We start from the raw sequence: 18,258 nt of genomic DNA on the forward strand, positions 1-18,258 counted from the left end.
GCTTTACATGTGCATCGCATGTGCGCAGCCTTTTGAATCTCAAAAGAACCTGGAGGGGACTACGGAGAGTAATCGCACGGCCTATGCACACATTTGTGCCAAGCAAGGAAAATCCTCCATGTTCATCACACCATCAAAGAGCTCAGTATCATACGTGGAAAAGGCACGCTGTGCTCATTCAGTATGCACTGTGAGGGTTTCGAGCTGGGGCCATGCAAGGATATCAGAAAAAGCTATGGGCTCGGTAGAAACGTGGACAGGCCTCCAACACCACAGGCACATCTGTGTTTCTTATTTAAGTCTGGCCTAGAGACAGCTTTAATTGACTCTGGGTTAAGCTATGGAAAGTAAAGAGGCACATCAAGAACAGGGAAGAATGCACTTGCACAGGCAGTAGGATGAGATGGCCTTGGGTAGCCACACAGGTCATGTACAACTGCATAGTCAGCAAGCTACAATGCATACTAGTAAGTAGTGGGGTAAACCACCAAACAGCTGGCATGCAGCAGGTCGGAAGGAACTCATGCTATATTACAGGTATGATACAGTAGAGACTGCTTCTATTTGGAAGACAATATGCACAGGCAGTAAGTACCAAGTGAGGTAAATCTGGTGCATGCATTGGGAAGAAAGAGGTATTCTACTAAATGCTGGGCAAGAAAAACACTTCACGGATAAATAAAACAGAATAAACCGTCCTAACAAGATACATTGATATTTTTAATTTGGAACACAGTATGTGATAAATAGATGGAAAGAGTAACTTTTCCAAATTGAGAGAAAGAGCACTGAGAAAGCGGATTTACACTTTTGCGAAACATGTGTTGGCTGTTGTCTTAAATGTCATGAACTTGTACAATGAGAATTTCATAGTATGAATTTGACATTTTTGAACAATTTCATTACCATTATTCTGATTACCAAGCGTTAGAAAGTATGCATCTTATATTCTGTTTGCATTTTAATAAATACACTGGAGGTGGCATCTAGTGTCTCAATGAGGAGCACCAGTTACAACAAGACCACTATGTCCCTCAACTGCAAGTTTAGCTCAAATATAATAGGATGTTCTGACTGCACTGCTTTGGCTATTAATCACATTTCCTATCTAGGAGATGCCCCTGGCTTCTTCACATTCACTCCTGTTCAAGTACTTTCAGCCAGATTAAATAATCTTTCATCTAGCTGTTTATCATGTTTTTTTTAAACATGTTCTTCCCCAGAAAGATGGGCATTCTCCCAGTTACCTTTCTTTCCCTTGCTACTCTTTTTCCTAATCCTGCCTTCTACACTTTTTACTAAGATGTCAAAATCTCCATTCTTAAACCTTTTTTGCCATTTGATTTTCCCCTCTATTTCCTCTGCTCTCTTATCCTTTCAGTTCTTATCCTCGTCTCTCCTTTTTTCTAAACCATGTCTAAATATAATCTCCCCTCTCATTCCATTGTGTTCCGTTCTTTTCCCTACCATTTCTCCATGATCACCTAAGATTCTTTACTTAATTCCTATCCTGGTTAATGTCTTATTACTTACCGGTAATCTTCATTACCCCGATTAGGGTCCTCCCCGTCCTAGTCCTAACAACGTGAGGCAGTCCTGCCTCCACCCAGCCAATCACAACGCTAGTATTTCTATACTACATAAGCCCCGCCCACCTACCGCCATGCCTGTTATCAACAAGACTCCGACACAAACACAGCGGGAGGGTGGGAGGGAAGAGGACTGGGACGGGGAGGACCCTAATCGGGGTAATGAAGATTACCGGTAAGTAATAAGACATTACCCCCTCATGGGTCCTCCCCGTCCCAGTCCTAACAACGTGAGGAACTCACAAGCAGAGAACCAATAAAGAAAACACGCAGGACACCAGGGATCCATGCAGAGTACAAAACTTTAATCAATAAAAGATTAATGAACAACAGCGTTCAAGACGCCAACAGAAAAACTGTCAGCAGAGGCATGTAAAACATCAAGCCGATAATGTCGCACAAATGTGTGATGAGACTGCCAGGTGGCCGCCCTACAAATCTCCTGGATAGAGACCCCCGCCGCCTCAGCCCAGGAAGCAGACACAGAACACGTCGACCGACCCTGTACGTGAGACGGAGGAGGCAAATCCAAAGACTTGTAAGATTGACAGACCGCCAAACGGACCCACCGACTGATCGTGGAAGTGGAAACCTTCTTCCCTTAAGCCACACCCCCACAAGAGACAAACAGGGCAGGAGAACTCCGGAACCCTAGGGAACGTTGGACATAAATCTGGAGAGCCCTGCGAACATCCAAAGAAGGGGGAACAAGGGAATCCCCCTCAGCAGGCAAATCAGAAAGAATCACCTCCTGCTGCAAATGAAAACTCGAAGAAACCTTAGGCAGAAAAGCCGGATCAAGCCGCAAAATGACCCGATCCGGGAGGAACTGCAAATAGGGAAACGAAACGAGCAAGGCACCCAACTCACCCAACCTGCGAGCGGAGGTAATGGCCAACAGGAAAGCCACCTTAGCGGACAGCCACAACAAATCTGCCTCCATCAAAGGCTCAAAAGGGGGCAACTGTAGACCACGCAAAACAGTAGGCAAATCCCAAGAAGGAATGAGAACAGGAGAAACCAGCCGACGAAGCCGAAAGCTCCGAAGAAGCCGACTAACCAAAGGAGCAACACCCTCCAAGGAGGCCCCAGGACCCCGACAAGCACGAACCGCCGCCCACTGAGCAGACAACGTGGAAGGGAAAAGGCCTTTCAAAAAACCAACCCGGAGAAACTCCAACACAGAAGTAGGAACCCCCAGTACAGGATCCACCCCATGAGAAGAACACCAAGAAACAAAAGAACCCCAATGGCGGCCATAGCACTTAAGGGTCGAAGGGCGGCGAGACAACTGGATGTCACGAGCCACCACCGATGAACAACCCAAAGACTCCAAAGTCAACCGCTCAAGAGCCAAGCCGTCAGCTGCAAACGACGAAGACAAGGCAGAGACAGGAGTGGAAACTGAAGAGGAGATGGACACAAAGGAAGCCGGACAAACTGACCCTTCGCCAGCTTCAGCAGGAGAGGAAACCAAATGCGGCGAGGCCAGAAAGGAGCAATCAAGAGGACCAAAACATTCTCCCTCCGAATCTTCTGCAGCACCCTCGGGAGGAGGGGAATGGGAGGGAATGCATACAGAAGGCCCGAAGGCCAGGGAATCGAAAGAGCATCCACCGCCCAAGCCTGAGGACACAGCATCTCCGAACAAAACCGGGGCAGGAGAGAGTTGTGAGGGGACGCAAAAAGATCGATCCAAGGAGTCCCGAACCGAAGGCAAAGGGACAGGAATAGAGGAAGAGAGAGATGGTACAGAACAGAAGATGGAAGGTCGCGGCTCAAAGCGTCCGCATGAAAATTCAACCGTCCCGGAATGTACACCGCCCTCAAGGCCAACAGACGAGATTCCGCCCAAGCACAAATCATGGAGGCCAACAAGTTCAGAGACGCGCACCTGGTCCCCCCCTGACGGTTCAAGTAACAACGAGCCACCTGGTTGTCGGTACGAACCAAAAGATTCGCCCCCAGGAGAGGAACCTGAAAGAACTGCACCGCCTCCCAGACAGCCGCCAACTCCCGCCAGTTCGAGGAACGGGTGCTGTCTCCCTGAGACCACTGACCCTTGGCTTCCAAGGACCCCAAAGTGGCCCCCCAACCCCAGAGACTGGCATCCGTCGTCAACAAAAGGGGAGGAGGAAGACAAAACCGCACCCCCTTCTCCAGGTCGGGCGTGCAAAGCCACCAGTCCAAGTCCTGAATCAGAGCAGGAGAGAGAGGAATCAGAGTCTCGTAATCCGCCCGGGAGGGGTCCCACCGAGCCAACAGATGAGTCACCAAGGGCTTGAGATGGAGGCGAGCCCAAGGAACCACAGCAGTGGTCGCAGCCATCAACCCCTGGACCCGCAACCAAACACGAGCCGGGGCAGAGGGACGACTCAACAGATCCCGCAGCAGAGCCTGTAAGGAAAAGATCCGAACAGGAGGGAGAAACACCACCCTCAGAGAGGTGTCGAACAGACCCCCGATGAACTGAAGTCTCTGAACAGGAACCAGATGAGACTTGGCCAAATTCACCTTGAACCCCAGCTCCCCGAACAGGGACAACGTAGCCTCCACTGCCAGAAGAGCCTGAGGGAAAGAGGAAGCAGAGACCAAACAATCATCAATATAGGGAAACACGGAGAAACCCTGATGTTGCAAAACCCCCACAGCAGGAGCCAATACCTTGGTAAAAGTCCTGGGAGCAGTGGAGAGGCCGAACGGCAGAACCTGAAACTGGAAATGCATCCCCTGGACCACAAACCGCAGGAACCGCTGACTGGCAGGATGGACCGGAACGTGAAAATAGGCGTCCTCCAAGTCCAGGGAAGCCAAAAAATCTCCCTCCTGGATGAGGGGAATGATGGACTGCAACGTGACCATCCGAAAATGATCCAGCCTCACCAACTTGTTCAGGGATCGGAGACTCAATATGGGGCGGAAGGAACCCTCGGGCTTTGGAACCAGAAACAGACGGGAATAAAACCCCAGGCCCACTTCTTCCACTGGAACCGGCACCACCGCCCCCTTCTAGAACAACAAGTGGACGCCGGACAACATGGCAGACCTCCGCACTGGGTCTCTTGACAACGGGGTAACCAGAAGACAATCCAGAGGGGGAGGGCCCCGGAAGGGAATCCGGTAACCCCACCTGATGATATCCAAGACCCACTGATCGGAGATCAAAGCCGACCAACGGTCCAGAAACAAATGGAGACGAGCCCCCACAGCGGCATAGTCACTTTTGTCCAGCACCAGAGGGAGGCTGCGGCAGCTGCTGCTGCTGTTGCTGCTGAGGCCGGGATTTATAATGGAACGCGGCCCCCCGACCACGGGCCCGACCACGAAAGGGCTGAGAGGACAACACCCCCTGAAACCCCTGCTTCTGGAAAAAAGACCTCTTCTTAGGAGCAGGCTGAAAAGGCTTCAACAACTTCTTCTCCTCCGCAGAGCGCTGCACCATCGAATTCAAGGCATCCCCAAAGAGACAAGGACCCTCAAAAGGCAGTTTATGGACCAAAGACTTCTGAGCAGCATCAAGACGCCACGGCTTTGTCCACAGAGACCTCCTCCCAGCCACCGCCGCCCGAGCAGCCGAGGAGAAAGCCCACAAGGAATCAAAAGTGACGTCTGACAGGAATTGCGCCAAAACCTCCATTTGAGCCAACACAGGAGTAGGGTCCCCATGATCCTGAAGACAGTCAAACAGCCTCTCGAAATCCTTGAGCAGGACCTGTGACGCATAGGCCGCATAAGTGCTAGCACGCACCCCAAAGTGAGAAGCGGCGTAAGAACGCTTGAGAGCAGATTCCACCTTACGCTCCACCGGATCAGACAGGGAAGCCTCCTCCGAAGACAAAGAGGAAGAGGAGGAAGCCATAGAAGACAAAAGAGAATTAACCTTCGGAATCGCAGGAAACTGGGAATCAAAGTCCGCCAGGCGATATCGCTTCCCCAGGAATCGCGGAATACCCTGCTTATCCACCTCCAGCCACTCTTTCGTGATAATATCCTTCAGGACATCATGGAAGGGGAGGTCATCCACCACAGAGGAACTATACTGTGCGTAAAACCCCTCTTCAGACAGGGATTTAGGGTCAAACCCAAGCACCTCACGAATATGCACCAGCATGTCCGAAAAAACCTTGCCCTGGATGTACTTTCCCTTAGGGGAATTGTCCAGCTCTTCCTCATCATCCTTAGCCCGCTTAGCCGCAGGCTCCAGCAGCGCAGATTGGACCGCAGAATCAATTAAGTCTCGCAAATCAGCCCTAGAAATCTGCAAGACGTCGTCCTCCTGCAGATCCTGAATATTATGCTGCTTAGAAACAGCCTTAGCTGGCACAGGAGAAGAAGACCCCTCACTCATGGTGAAAAAACCCCGAAGAAACCAAACAGGAAATCACCACAACACAGGAAGTGCCCAGCAACCTCCAATAAATACTGCCCCCAATCAACCAATCACGCAAAGGTGTGTTAAAGAAAGAAATAAAAAGAGGGCAGCCCTGACGTCTCCACCCACAGCCACAGGTAAAAAAGAGAATGGCCGCGGGGGCCAGACGCTGTGATAGTGCAGCAGCGCTGGAACGACCCGAGGCCAGGACACCATCAAAACTCCCCGCCCCAGCCCAGCACATGAGCGGGGAGCGCACCTGACCCCAGAACAGGAGCCCGGCCGACCAGAAAACCGGAGCGGCCGAGCTGTGCATTACAAGAAGAAAACAACAATTAAAATGCAAACACAGACGAAAAACTCACGGAACCGCCACCAAAGGAAACTGGATCCAGGGACCGGAACCGGGAGCACCAGCGTTCCGACAGCCGTCGGAGCAGAAAAAAAACAGGCATGGCGGTAGGTGGGCGGGGCTTATGTAGTATAGAAATACTAGCGTTGTGATTGGCTGGGTGGAGGCAGGACTGCCTCACGTTGTTAGGACTGGGACGGGGAGGACCCATGAGGGGGTAATGCTCTCCCATTCCGCCCTCCTTTACCCTCGTTCCTCCTTCCTTTCACCCTATTACTTGATTCCATTCCTTCTCTCACTTATTCCTCTTGTCTCCTTTTCCTTCTACTCTCTTTCCCGATTCGCATCCTCATGACCCACTGTTGTAGGGTAGACTGCGGCACAACTGAATTCAGGCAGAACGTGCAAATGTTCACAGGCATCAGCACAAACTTAGCCATCACCCCTCCGAGGCCTACGCCCTTGCACCTTAGGCCCCTTTTGCTTTCCCAGGTTCAGTAATACAGGAGGATAGGTCATAAAACCAGGAAAACCACATCCGTGTGAAATGTGTTTCTAGTAAAGCGAATATCTACATGCTAATTCCAATAGTGTTGTTTAATTAGATGGAGGCAAAATGGAGGCGGTGATTAAAAACTTTGCTTTGCTGGGCATGACAAACGTGTCCACTCTCTCACAATGGAAGAACTGAAGGGAGAATGCTGAAGCAAATGAATCATGTTTTTGCATTTAATCAGTCAGCTTTAATTCATCTATTTTGTAAATTTATATCTATTTTGGAGATTTTTTTAAATTTAATTTAGATCTATTTTGGAGATTTTTTTCAATGGTAATTTAGGTTTTCCCAGAACTATCTAAAACAAAGTTCACAGACGTTTAACCTCAGTGCACTGTATTTTCATCGGCTCGTCTCCCCTCCCCGCCACCAACGCAATTTTTCTGCTGATGCAGGCGGAATCAAGAAGAACACCGGCACATTAAATACCGATCACCTGTTCGCCGATTACTATGTATAATTTAGAGTAAAAATAAAGACAATGTGGTACTCTGCTTACATTGTTTCAGCAAAGTCAGCAGCATGACCCAAACCGGATAGTTCTTATTTTGTTCAATCTTAACTCTGACCTGCGAGTCTTTCAAAACGCAGCGTTGTTCATGTCTATCTCCACAAATTAACTTTCATCCCAATCTACTCTGGTGACAGTAAATCATGTGCGCATGAGCGTCATTGGAGAGAGGTCAAGAGGAACAGCAATTTTCAATGTTAGCGATGTCAAGTGCAAGCGCTGCTGGAACTGGAAGACGGGGATAATTCTATGTAAGGGCGAGGCTGACACCATGAAGGACACGTACAGCGTTACCAGCTCCATACACGGACAACCCGACCTAAGGATATTACATCAGAATTAGGGGCACTTCAGGCGGTCCTGCCAACATAATCATCAGGCCTGATAACCCTCCTTTTGCCAAATCTCCAATCACTCATGTCACAACAATGCCCCTGCACAATGCACCCTGACTTCGACATGAAAACAAAGCCAGCACGCAGTGTTTCAACATGAGAGCAGCCATGATAATTCAACTTCTGGCCCGCCCGCCCCGGCCGCAACAGCTAGTGCCACTGTGGCACCCACTGTCTGTTGAGACTCGCAACAGCCAGTGCCACGGAACTTGCAACCGGGCCAGGCCCAGAAAGAATTTAAAAAAGCAAAAGGGGCCTAAGGGGCAAGGGCATAGGCCCGGCATCCATCGATGATCAGGCCAGAAGCAGGAGGTTTATTGAATTCAATTTAAACGACTGGACGGCGTCTGGTCCAGTCGCAAATAGACTCACCTGCGGGCGGCAGACAGGGGGGAATAAAATGATGGGGTGCCGACTTTCCCAGTCCCTGGCCTGGCCTCTGAGAGGCGTAAGATGCTGCATAACGTCCTTTCACCTTGGCTGCTGGATCTGCAGCAGTTGATATCATGACATCACAACTCTTAAAAGATGACGTGCACGGAGACTGCATTTTGGGACAGTGATATTTTAAAACCAAGGCACTATTTTCTGAGAGTATTTGCCAAACTAATTATGGAAAATTATATTGTGGTTTAAAGAAATCGAAGGCAGCCCACCCTACTATCGCTTTCTAAGTTAAATGTCTAAACTTCGCTGAAATAGGTGTGGAGCTCTGTGCTGTGTGATTCTGAGGACGCACCTGCCAACCGAAAGTGAAAGTGGCTGGTTCTCAACTGCATGTAGTTTCATGTATTTCAGCTGCCTTTGATCCGCTGGCATTAATTTCCTAAGACTAGTGACAAATACGCTTTTCTTTCAGTATAAGGTGCCATGGCTTAAAGTTTAGTTGCTTGAGTCTTCACATATTCAGAATCAGCCGAAAAACGCGCATTTGCCCCTCGGGTGGGCGCTGAAACCCAGCGAAGGTGAAAGATGGGCGGCGAATACCCTCTCTGCCGGACACACATACAAAGACAGACTGACATACACGAAGAGCAAGCGTTATTTACCGTGTCGAGTGCAGGGTCCATGGCGAGAGAAAAGCAGCAGGTCCCCTCAGTGACAACTGTCGACTAACAGGGAATAGGTAGAGGGACGGTCACGCCCCCAGCCGCACATTTACTACCGGTAAAACAGTTCCTCCAGCTTTTTATTCTGGTCGGTTCCTTCGGCATCTTACTTTCACTCTTTGGGAAGTCACAGGGTTCAGTCCTAGGCGCTATGCAGTGCTTGGTTTAGAAGCTTGCATGGAGTGAAACAATTTAACATACATGCATAACTCTGAACCACACAATCATGAGAGACTGCCTACTTCTGGACAATATGAAAAATATCCCGTGGCTAGCATATATTAATAAAACACTAACTTCCCTGGGCCGCCCAGATCTCTTCCACACACCAGATGGCATCGTTAAGAATGACCTGGAATGGTTCAAATCGACTTTTTTAAAAGTGAGAGAAATGGAGCGGGAGAGCTGTGAGCTTGCGAAACCCACAGTGAGGGAGCACTATATTTCTAAAACTACACCGGCCATTGAACCTTATTTAACAGTAGTGTCTATTCCATTACATCGCTGGTTATTAACCAAACTAAGACTTAACCAGATTCACTTTCTGTTAAATGACTCTAAGGTATGGGCCAAGCCAGAGGACTTAGCGGCCTGCAAATGTGACGGTTTTTCTCTGCAGGACACTGCTCATTTTATGTTCTTCTGTGGTATATATGATCTGCCCAGGAAAAAGTATATTGTCCCATTGCTTAAGAACAAGGGGTTCGTCCAAATCAAGCCTGCCCTATTTTACTTAAAAAAGTTAGACTCACCACTAAATATGTTTAATGTCGCTAACTTCTTGGTAGCTGCTTTCCGCATTAAAAAACGTTCTGGAAATAGATAATTTAATAGTCTTGACAACACCCTATGGAATTACTGAAAAATTGCTGCTTTTTTTTAAAAAAACATTTTGTAAATATTTTAACTGCTCTATTTTAACTGCGACTGCAACCCGATGTAACTGCACCCCTTAATTATGTATTTTTGTCTATGTGCTTTTTATGATTCGTTATGAATCGAAATAAAGTTGTTTGAACTTGAACATACATGCCAATAATTTAAAATGGAAAGTGAGAAATGTGTAAATATTCTTCAGGGGAATGGACTTTTCACATTAATTTATATTGAATCACAGACCATTTAGACGGAAGAGATTTAAAATATAACAATATTTCATTTTAAAAAATCGTGAGTCTCCCGCCTGAATTGGTTCTATGGGCATGTACGTGACCATCACTTTGACTTGGCATGACAGAAAGTCCACAATTTTGTATATATAAACTTGGACTAAGAGATTTGAGTTGTCTGCACTAACACCACTTTATTACCCCCCAAAGGAACTCTTCTTTCCAACAATAAGGATCTAAATCCACGACTTACAGGTTGCATGCAGCTCCTCGAGGCTGGTTTATAGCTCATTGTGCTATATTAAAAGGCTTGTGTGTGTGAACTGGAAGTTACCAGCGGCTCTGTATCAAAAGCATTAGTCCACACACATACCTAATTAAACTCCAAATCTGCACAGGCATGTTAAACGATGGGATTTGCAGCAGGCGCATTAGCCCGCTGTGCTACTTTATGAATCAAACCTATCACTGGACAAAACACAGAACTCTCCCAGAACTGTGTTAACCACTAAAGTTGTTTTACCGCTAATGTAATTCATTCCAGACTGCTGTTCAGACAATGATCTCTGCAGCAGGTGTCTAAACCCTGTAGAATGTTTTAAAATGCAGCCACTTTGTGACCAATCAAGAACAGATTTACTGGAATATATGTCCTTGTTGCCAACTTCTTTGCAGCTGATATTTAAAAAAATGTATATGTAGTCTGTTAGACTTTACTTTTCAAACTTGGCCCCTTATGACTACACTCCCTTCCCTCTGCCACATCTTCACCCAGAATTTGTGGGTTTCCAGAGAAAACAGTTTCCAATTCCTTGTATTTTTCGACCCTGATGTTTTAGAAACAAAGCACCATTTTTCTGAGGCCACGTGCCAAACCAAAGTTGAAAAATTATATTTTGGTTTAAAGAAACCGAAAGCAGACCCCTCAACTATCACTTTCCAAGTTAAATGTCTAAAGGTCGCTGAAACAGGTGCGGAGCTCTGTGCTGTGTGATTCTGAGGACGCACCTGCAACCGAGAGTGAAAGTGATCTGGTTGGTTGTCCAATGTCCACTGCAGTGTTACTTCTTGTGTCATATATCTGGGTGAATAGACAGAAGCAGCAAAATACCAGTGGGGCGGCACACTACGCTTTGCACAGATGTTTAACTTGTGCTTTAAGCCACATCCTTAATCATATCGGCCACGCCCCTGTGAGAGACCCTGTAGTTTTTTCATCCCACTTAAAACCCTGCTAAAATCCACAATATTCACATAGGTTCTGAACCAGACACTATTCAGGGTCTCGGCCCGTGGATATAGGATTTGAAACAGGCGCTACCAATGACCTCTGCTGTAAGTACTGGGACTATTAGCAACCTCTTTCTGCAGGCACAGCCTGAATCAGAATTCCAGACTGTGTGCACCATTGGACGACGGGTGCATTCTGGGTAAGGACTGCGGACTGTCTAAGCCTAAGGCCTACAGCTGGCATTTAAATCAGAGACAGTCTTTTCCTCAAGTAAATCGAAAGGGCTAACTACCATTCTGTTTCACATGAACGGAAAAAACATGCACACAGAACTAGTATTAAAACGCTATCTGTGAAAAAGGCAGGTTCTTCTAGAGCACGAGACATAAATCATTCTGGTGTCCTCTAGCCACACCGGAAATTGCACTCGTGCTGAAAGTTAAGAGTTTCAATACTAAACCACAACATCAAAAAAAATGTGTCACGTACTTTCATGTACTTCAATTGTCTCAGATGCCTACCTCGCTTCCTCGACCTCGCCTCAAAGAATCTTCAGGCACACTTTTTAATGCGCGAGCCAAATGCGCATGAGCCCCACCAGGCAGGAGTCAGGAGACGACCCTCCGGCCCCCTAACCACACGCGCAGACTCACAGGCGGTGACATCATCTCACGTCACGTGACCCATTTACAGAGCACCAGCATTTTATGCAGCCTGGAAAGCATCAGGAGAGAATCCTTGTGCTCAGGCGGCCTTGCTGGGGGCCGATTTGGCCATGTCGCACTGGCTGTGCAATGTAAAGTCAAACATAACATTGCATTAAGCACAACCAGGCCTGGTTGTGCTTAATGCAATGTTATGTTTGACTTTACATTGCACGGTCGGTCCGACGCGGCCAAATCGGCCCCCAACAGCAGAACCGGCCCCCTGTCATAAAACCGGCCCCCACCCCATCCAGCCTACCGGGGGATTGCCCGGTGCCCGGAAATGCCAGTCCGGCCCTGTTGAGAAGCTCCAGCCCCGTGCAGCTTTTGCACCAAAGCTCACCCCTCCTGTGTGGGGCCCCTTTGCTTTTTCCTGCTTGACGTGTTGGTCCGGTAGTTTGCCCGTTGGCTAGCGGCCCCAGTACCGACGAACCTTTGAATTTGCTCTGCTAGTCTGGTTGCTTCAGACTGGCCCTCGCTCCCCTGAAAAGGAGCACCCGCTCTGACCTTGCTGGTCCGAGTAAGAAGCAATCTTCGAATCCTGCATGGGTTGCCCTTGCCAAGGCTTGTTAACTCCGATCCGGAAGCCGACACTGCCAACAGCGAGAGCCTTTGTGGGACAGCTCGTTATCCACTCCTGGACATCCTCCTTGTCCCAGAGTCCACGAGGCAGCGGAGACAAGCTTCACGTCAACCACCTGATTGCGCCCGACATCGCCTGGTTCCTTCCTGGTTCCATCCTGGTCACTGGCTAGTGACCCAGACTCTGTCCCCTCTGCTTTCAGGTACTCTACATCTTCGATCCACCCTTGGATCACACCGGACACTTCTCTTCTCGCCGCCTGCAGCATCTTCATCTCCAGGCTCCATAGATCTACACAACGAAACCCGACACGCTTTTGCACCTGTTCACTCGCTTCCTGTGGGTGAGGTAACTCTTGAACGCCTGTGCTCCTGTAGTGGTTTACACCTCTAGTGTTTACGTCTAAAGTTTTGTACTTCTAGTCCAGTCGGAAGACTCCTAAAACTGTAACTCTATAACTTTTATGCACCATTGACTTTGCATTGGTGCATGCGTGTGCTTTTAGCGCTGCACCCGAATCCAACGGGCTACTCCCGTCCAAACTGCTGTTAGTCCAGTGTAGTCCCAGTGATTCCCAAGGCCCTAGGCCTTACCACTGTTCGATTAGTGATACTTATACCACTTTTTTGATATATGGTTTGAGTGGCCACCGGCCTCATCCATAAACGTGCAACTTTCATATGTTATATTGTGCTTTTGTTTAAACGCTTGTGCTTCTATACTCATAAAGAGTACAGGGGATTATTCTGAGAATAAATACATATATGTTTTATAATATATCACTTGTGTGGTGTCCTTTCATTTGATATTACAGGATTGCATATGGTAAAACAGCTGGCTTCACATGCCCCCTTGCGTTTAGCCTAAAGGCTGCTTAGTCCATGCTACCCTTAGGATAGCTTGTCTTTTTAAGGTTGACTTACAACCACCACCATAAGGGATTGTTTGGACTGATACAAGGTGCCCACAGAATTGTGGACATCATACATCAGGCCAACTTCTCACATTGGTGCGCAGCGGTGCGGATTTGAGCTTGCTGTTGTTTTGCCATTGCAATCTTTTTATCAAATTTAAAGATCACATTAAGTACCATAGGTACATATAAACAAAGCTTACATATTTAAGTTCTACTGAACTTAGTAGTTGTAGATCAAAGGGCTAAGCACACCCTGCCTACAACTCACTAGCAAGGTACAGTAGGAAAACATTTAGTGTAGGTAAGTGCACCACTTACACCTCACTAGAATCATGTCTGGCACAGGTGAGCAACCACTTGCTATGCCTGTTGAAGGTGACCTTACCAAGGCACCCTCCAGCTATGACAAACTCAGCCATAGGGACTTGAGTGCCTTGTGCACTGCAAGGAGGCTGAAAAAGGGTCACAACCCTACCATTCCCATCCTGTTAGCCATCCTACAGAAGGATGATCTTGAGAAAGCTAGTACAGCTCCCTTAGGGTCAGGAGAAGGAGTGAACCCCCCAGATACTGAGAACACCACCCCAGAGGTAGAAGATGAGGAGGTGGACCCTGAATCAGAAGGTGAAGAGTGAGATCAGGATCAAGGGGATAACCAGGTACCAGTTGGGAGGCTTAGCCAAGTCAACTTGGACCTACATGGAAATGGAGAGGGCCAGCACATCCCCAGAGTACATAACAGAAAACTTCCAGGCAATAGAAGGGAGAGATCTCCTTCCAGGGAATCTCAACTTTCTAGTGCCTCAAGGGAATCTCAAAGGGGAATGACTTCCACTCAGAGAAAAGAGCATAAGGCCAGGATGAGAGCTGTCAAACTCCAGATAGAGAGGGAGGAGGTAGCCTTGGCCCAAGCTAAACTTGCTTTAGCAAGGGAACAAAAACTGTGTGGGGAGATACCCACTGGTGGCAGCATAATTCCTAAAGAGAAAGACAGGTCCTATGATAATAGAAACCTGACAAAGATTGTGCCCCCTGCAAGGAAGGGGATGACATCCACGAATGGATGACTGCTCTGGAGAGAGCCTGCATGGTACAGCAGGTCCATCAAGAACAGTGGGCAGCAATCCTATGGTACTCCTTTTCTGAGAAAGGGAGAGATAAGCTCCTCACAGTTAGACCAGAGGATGCTAAAAATTACACTGTCCTGAAGAGTGCTCTTATTGATGGGTTTGGCCTAAACACTGAGCAATACAGGTTGTTGTTCAGAGATACCCAAAAAGCTCAGACTCAGGACTGGACTGATTTTGTAGATTGTGCTACTAAGGCTCTGGAAGGTTGGCTACTTGGCAGCAAAGTACATGACTATACAGGATTGTATAATTTGATTATGAGGGAGCAGATCCTAAGTAATTGTCAAAAACAGCTTTTGCACCAGCACCTGGTGGACTCAGATCTGGCCTCTCCACAAGAATTGGGTAAAAGGGCAGACAAATGGGTCAGAACCATGATTAGGCCTAAGAATCAGGGTAATGACCAAAAGAAGGATACTTCCAAGGCTCAAGAGAAGGGTGGGGATAAATCTAAAGACAAGTCTCCCACAGGGCCCCAAAACTCCAAGGATAGGGGTGGGTCCCAAAACAACTCCTCTACCCAGAAGAAACCTTACTGCCATGCCTGTAAACAGACTGGCCACTGGAAAACAGACAGCTCTTGTCTAAAGAATAGCAACAAAGAAAATATTCCTCCAAGTAAAGCTCCAACACCTCCTGTTACTGTTAGCAGTAATCCCCCTGGTGGTGGGAGCACCCCCAAGAATTTGGCTGGGTTTACTTGGGGAACACAGGTGGATCTGGCCTAACCAGGTCCCCTAATACAGCTACTCTTGTCTGTGAAAATGGCATGGGGTTTGCCAACTTCACTGCTTGCCCAAACACTTTGAGCAAGTACAGACAGGAGCCCCACTTCAATGGTCAGAAAGTTGAGGCCTATAGAGACACAGGGGCTAGTATCACTATGGTGACTGAAAATCTAGTCCCCTCAAGGCAACTTTTCCCTGGTGCCTCATACCAGGTGACAAACATTGATGGAGTGCAGAAAAATCATCCCATGGCAGTGGTAAATCCCAGTTGGGGAGGTGTCACTGGCCCAAAGAGAGTGGCAGTGTTCCCAAACTTGCCTGTAGATTGTCTACTTGGGAATGATTTAGAAATCTCAGCCTGGGCTGAGGTGGAACAAGAAACCCATTCTAAAATGGTAAATCTCCATGGAAAGGTTAGTGGGGCTGTGATGGCCACAGCCCCAATCCAAGATGTCTTCCCTGAAAAGGTTGGTAGGGCTATGCAAGACTCAGCCCCATCTTCAGCAGACTCCCTTCCTAGACAGATTAGCAGGGCTGTGATGGTAACAGCCCATACCCAAACTGAGTCCCTTCCTGAAAAGGTTGGTGGTGCTGTGATGGCCACAGCCCAAACTCAAACAGATTAATGTGTTGTGAAGCCTGAAACTATGGATCACTCCAAACAAACAGAGAGCATTGAGGAGGAAGAGAAATCTCCCTCCCACCAGACATTAGGAAAGGATCAGCCTCCTCAGGGAACTTATCTTACCCCTTGTGAAGAAACTGCCCCAGAGGTAGTCAGGCCTAGCCTGGCAGAGCCCCTGATGTCAGTGGACCCTTCCAAGGTGGGACCCAGACTGGAGCAGGTAACCTGCCCCTCTCTACCCTGCCCCAGCCAGCCCAGGGCTGCAGAGGTCAAGGGGGTCAGTGAGCCCCAAAGGGCCCCCTGTCCAATAAAACACCCTCACCAGCAGATTAGGGGCACCAAAGCTAGCAGCCCTAGCAAGGTGAAACCTTTAAATATTCCTGAGGGATCCCCCTTACCACTAGTTAGGGACCTCCCCCAAATGGACACTGTTGGGCACAGCCAAACCTGGGATCCCAAGGCCCCAAACCTGACCTGTCCCTCCAGTAAGCCAACAGAAGGGACCCAGCCTCCAGCTTTAGGTAGCCAGAGGTTGACCCTGAGAGCACAGTGCAACTCAGTCAAGGAAAGAAAGGCACACATGGTGGCAGATGATTGGAGGAAGCTGAGCCCTACATTAGTGGAGCTTCCCTTTAGTACTCCATCTCAACCCCAGCCTTTTACTTTGCCAAAACACACCACAGGTAGTGATTCCCTATGGTGGATACCCTATTATACCCCTGAGGTGAGGGATTGCTTAGTGGACCATGAGACAGGGGGTAACCATGCTAGTGCAGGTACTTCCTTATATGGCCACTTAGGCAATATAGGCTTACCTGGTCAAGGATAGCCTTATCTCCTTTCGTTTGGGGGGGAGGGGGTTATGTAGGAAGGTGGATACCTGACTATGGTTACCCCAGATTTTTTGCCTTGTGTTTAGCTGGTTTTCGACTTAGTTGGCCTGGGATCCTGCTAACCAGGGTCCCAGGCTATCTGCTCTCTCTGTAGAATGGACTCCATGCACCCTAGGTGCATAACTAATTGGCTTGGGTCACCTTATCAGCCCCTGTATTGTGTACTATAGGTACCCAGGGCATAGGTGCATCCAAGGCCTACCAGGGGCTGCAGCATATCTTTTGCCACCCCTGGCTGGCTATCCAAATCGATACAACTGGCTGATCACTCAGCTGGGGCAAGGTGGTGTAATCACCCCTTGCTTAGATATAGTATACCTGTATCTAAACCTATATCTGGACACATATATACCTATCAGTCACTCCTATGGCAGGCCTTAACAATCCTGGAGGCAGAGTGCTTGGTTTTATGTGAGATGGTGCTCTAGCATGTCTGTCATCAGAACACGCTAGGAGCAATTTAGAGCTACTGCGTGCAACGTTTTTGTACTTTTAAAAATCGCCGAATTTTACTTCTAAATTGTTGAATTTTCACACTGCTTGCACTCAGCACACCTGGCACCCACTTGGCACCATTTTCGCCTTGTTTTGACGATCCCAGCCGACTTTAGGGCTGAAGATCGAGGTGCAGAGGAAACAGATTCTACGGCGGCCATATTGGGTGAGGGGGCGAGAGCGGTGAGAGCGCTCCAGTCTCCTGTACTTAAGGAAACGGTCGTTCTCCGCGCTAGCGGTCGCGTTTGCGGACGCGCCTCCTCAGCGCCGGAGTCACGCCAGAGTCAGCCCGTCTGCGCCCGTCAGCGTTCCGGCAGCAGACGGGGCAGGACGGCTGGCTGGCATTTACCTTTGGTTGGTGCCTTACTCTTCTCGGCTTGAGCTATGTGTTTCTCTTACTCCTCAGAGACCCTCTTAAATATGCGTCCTCCGGTAGGTCGCTGCCACTCTGTCTTTCCTGGTTGCCGTGCCCGTAGGAAAGGTTGCACTGAGTGCGGTTGGCGCTTTCCTATACACAACAAGCCGAATTTGATCCATCAACCTATCACTACCTCCTGCCTACTCCTTAACACACGTTCCCTAGGCTGTCATGCGCTAGATATTTGGAATTTGCTCGATAACTCTAATATATCCTGCCTCTTTCTCACAGAGACTTGGCTTAGTGATACCTCGGCCCCTGACTTAGTCAACGCCATCCCACCGAACTATTCCATCATCAGGAGGGACAGAACATCTGGGCGCGGGGGAGGTGTGGCTATCATAGTTAACAACCAGCTACACTGCACTACCTTCCCGATAGACAATATTCAGGACACCGAGGCGCTCGGCTTCACACTTCATTTGTCTCCCCACCAGGCATGTACCGGCATTCTCGTATATAGAACTCCCGGTCCCTTAGGTTCTTTCCTGGATGAATTACAGGTAGCACTTTCTGTCCCATGTCTTAAATCAGAACATTGT

This window comes from Lissotriton vulgaris, chromosome 8, assembly GCF_964263255.1.
Source record: "Lissotriton vulgaris chromosome 8, aLisVul1.2, whole genome shotgun sequence".
NCBI classification, from domain to species: Eukaryota; Metazoa; Chordata; class Amphibia; order Caudata; family Salamandridae; genus Lissotriton; species Lissotriton vulgaris.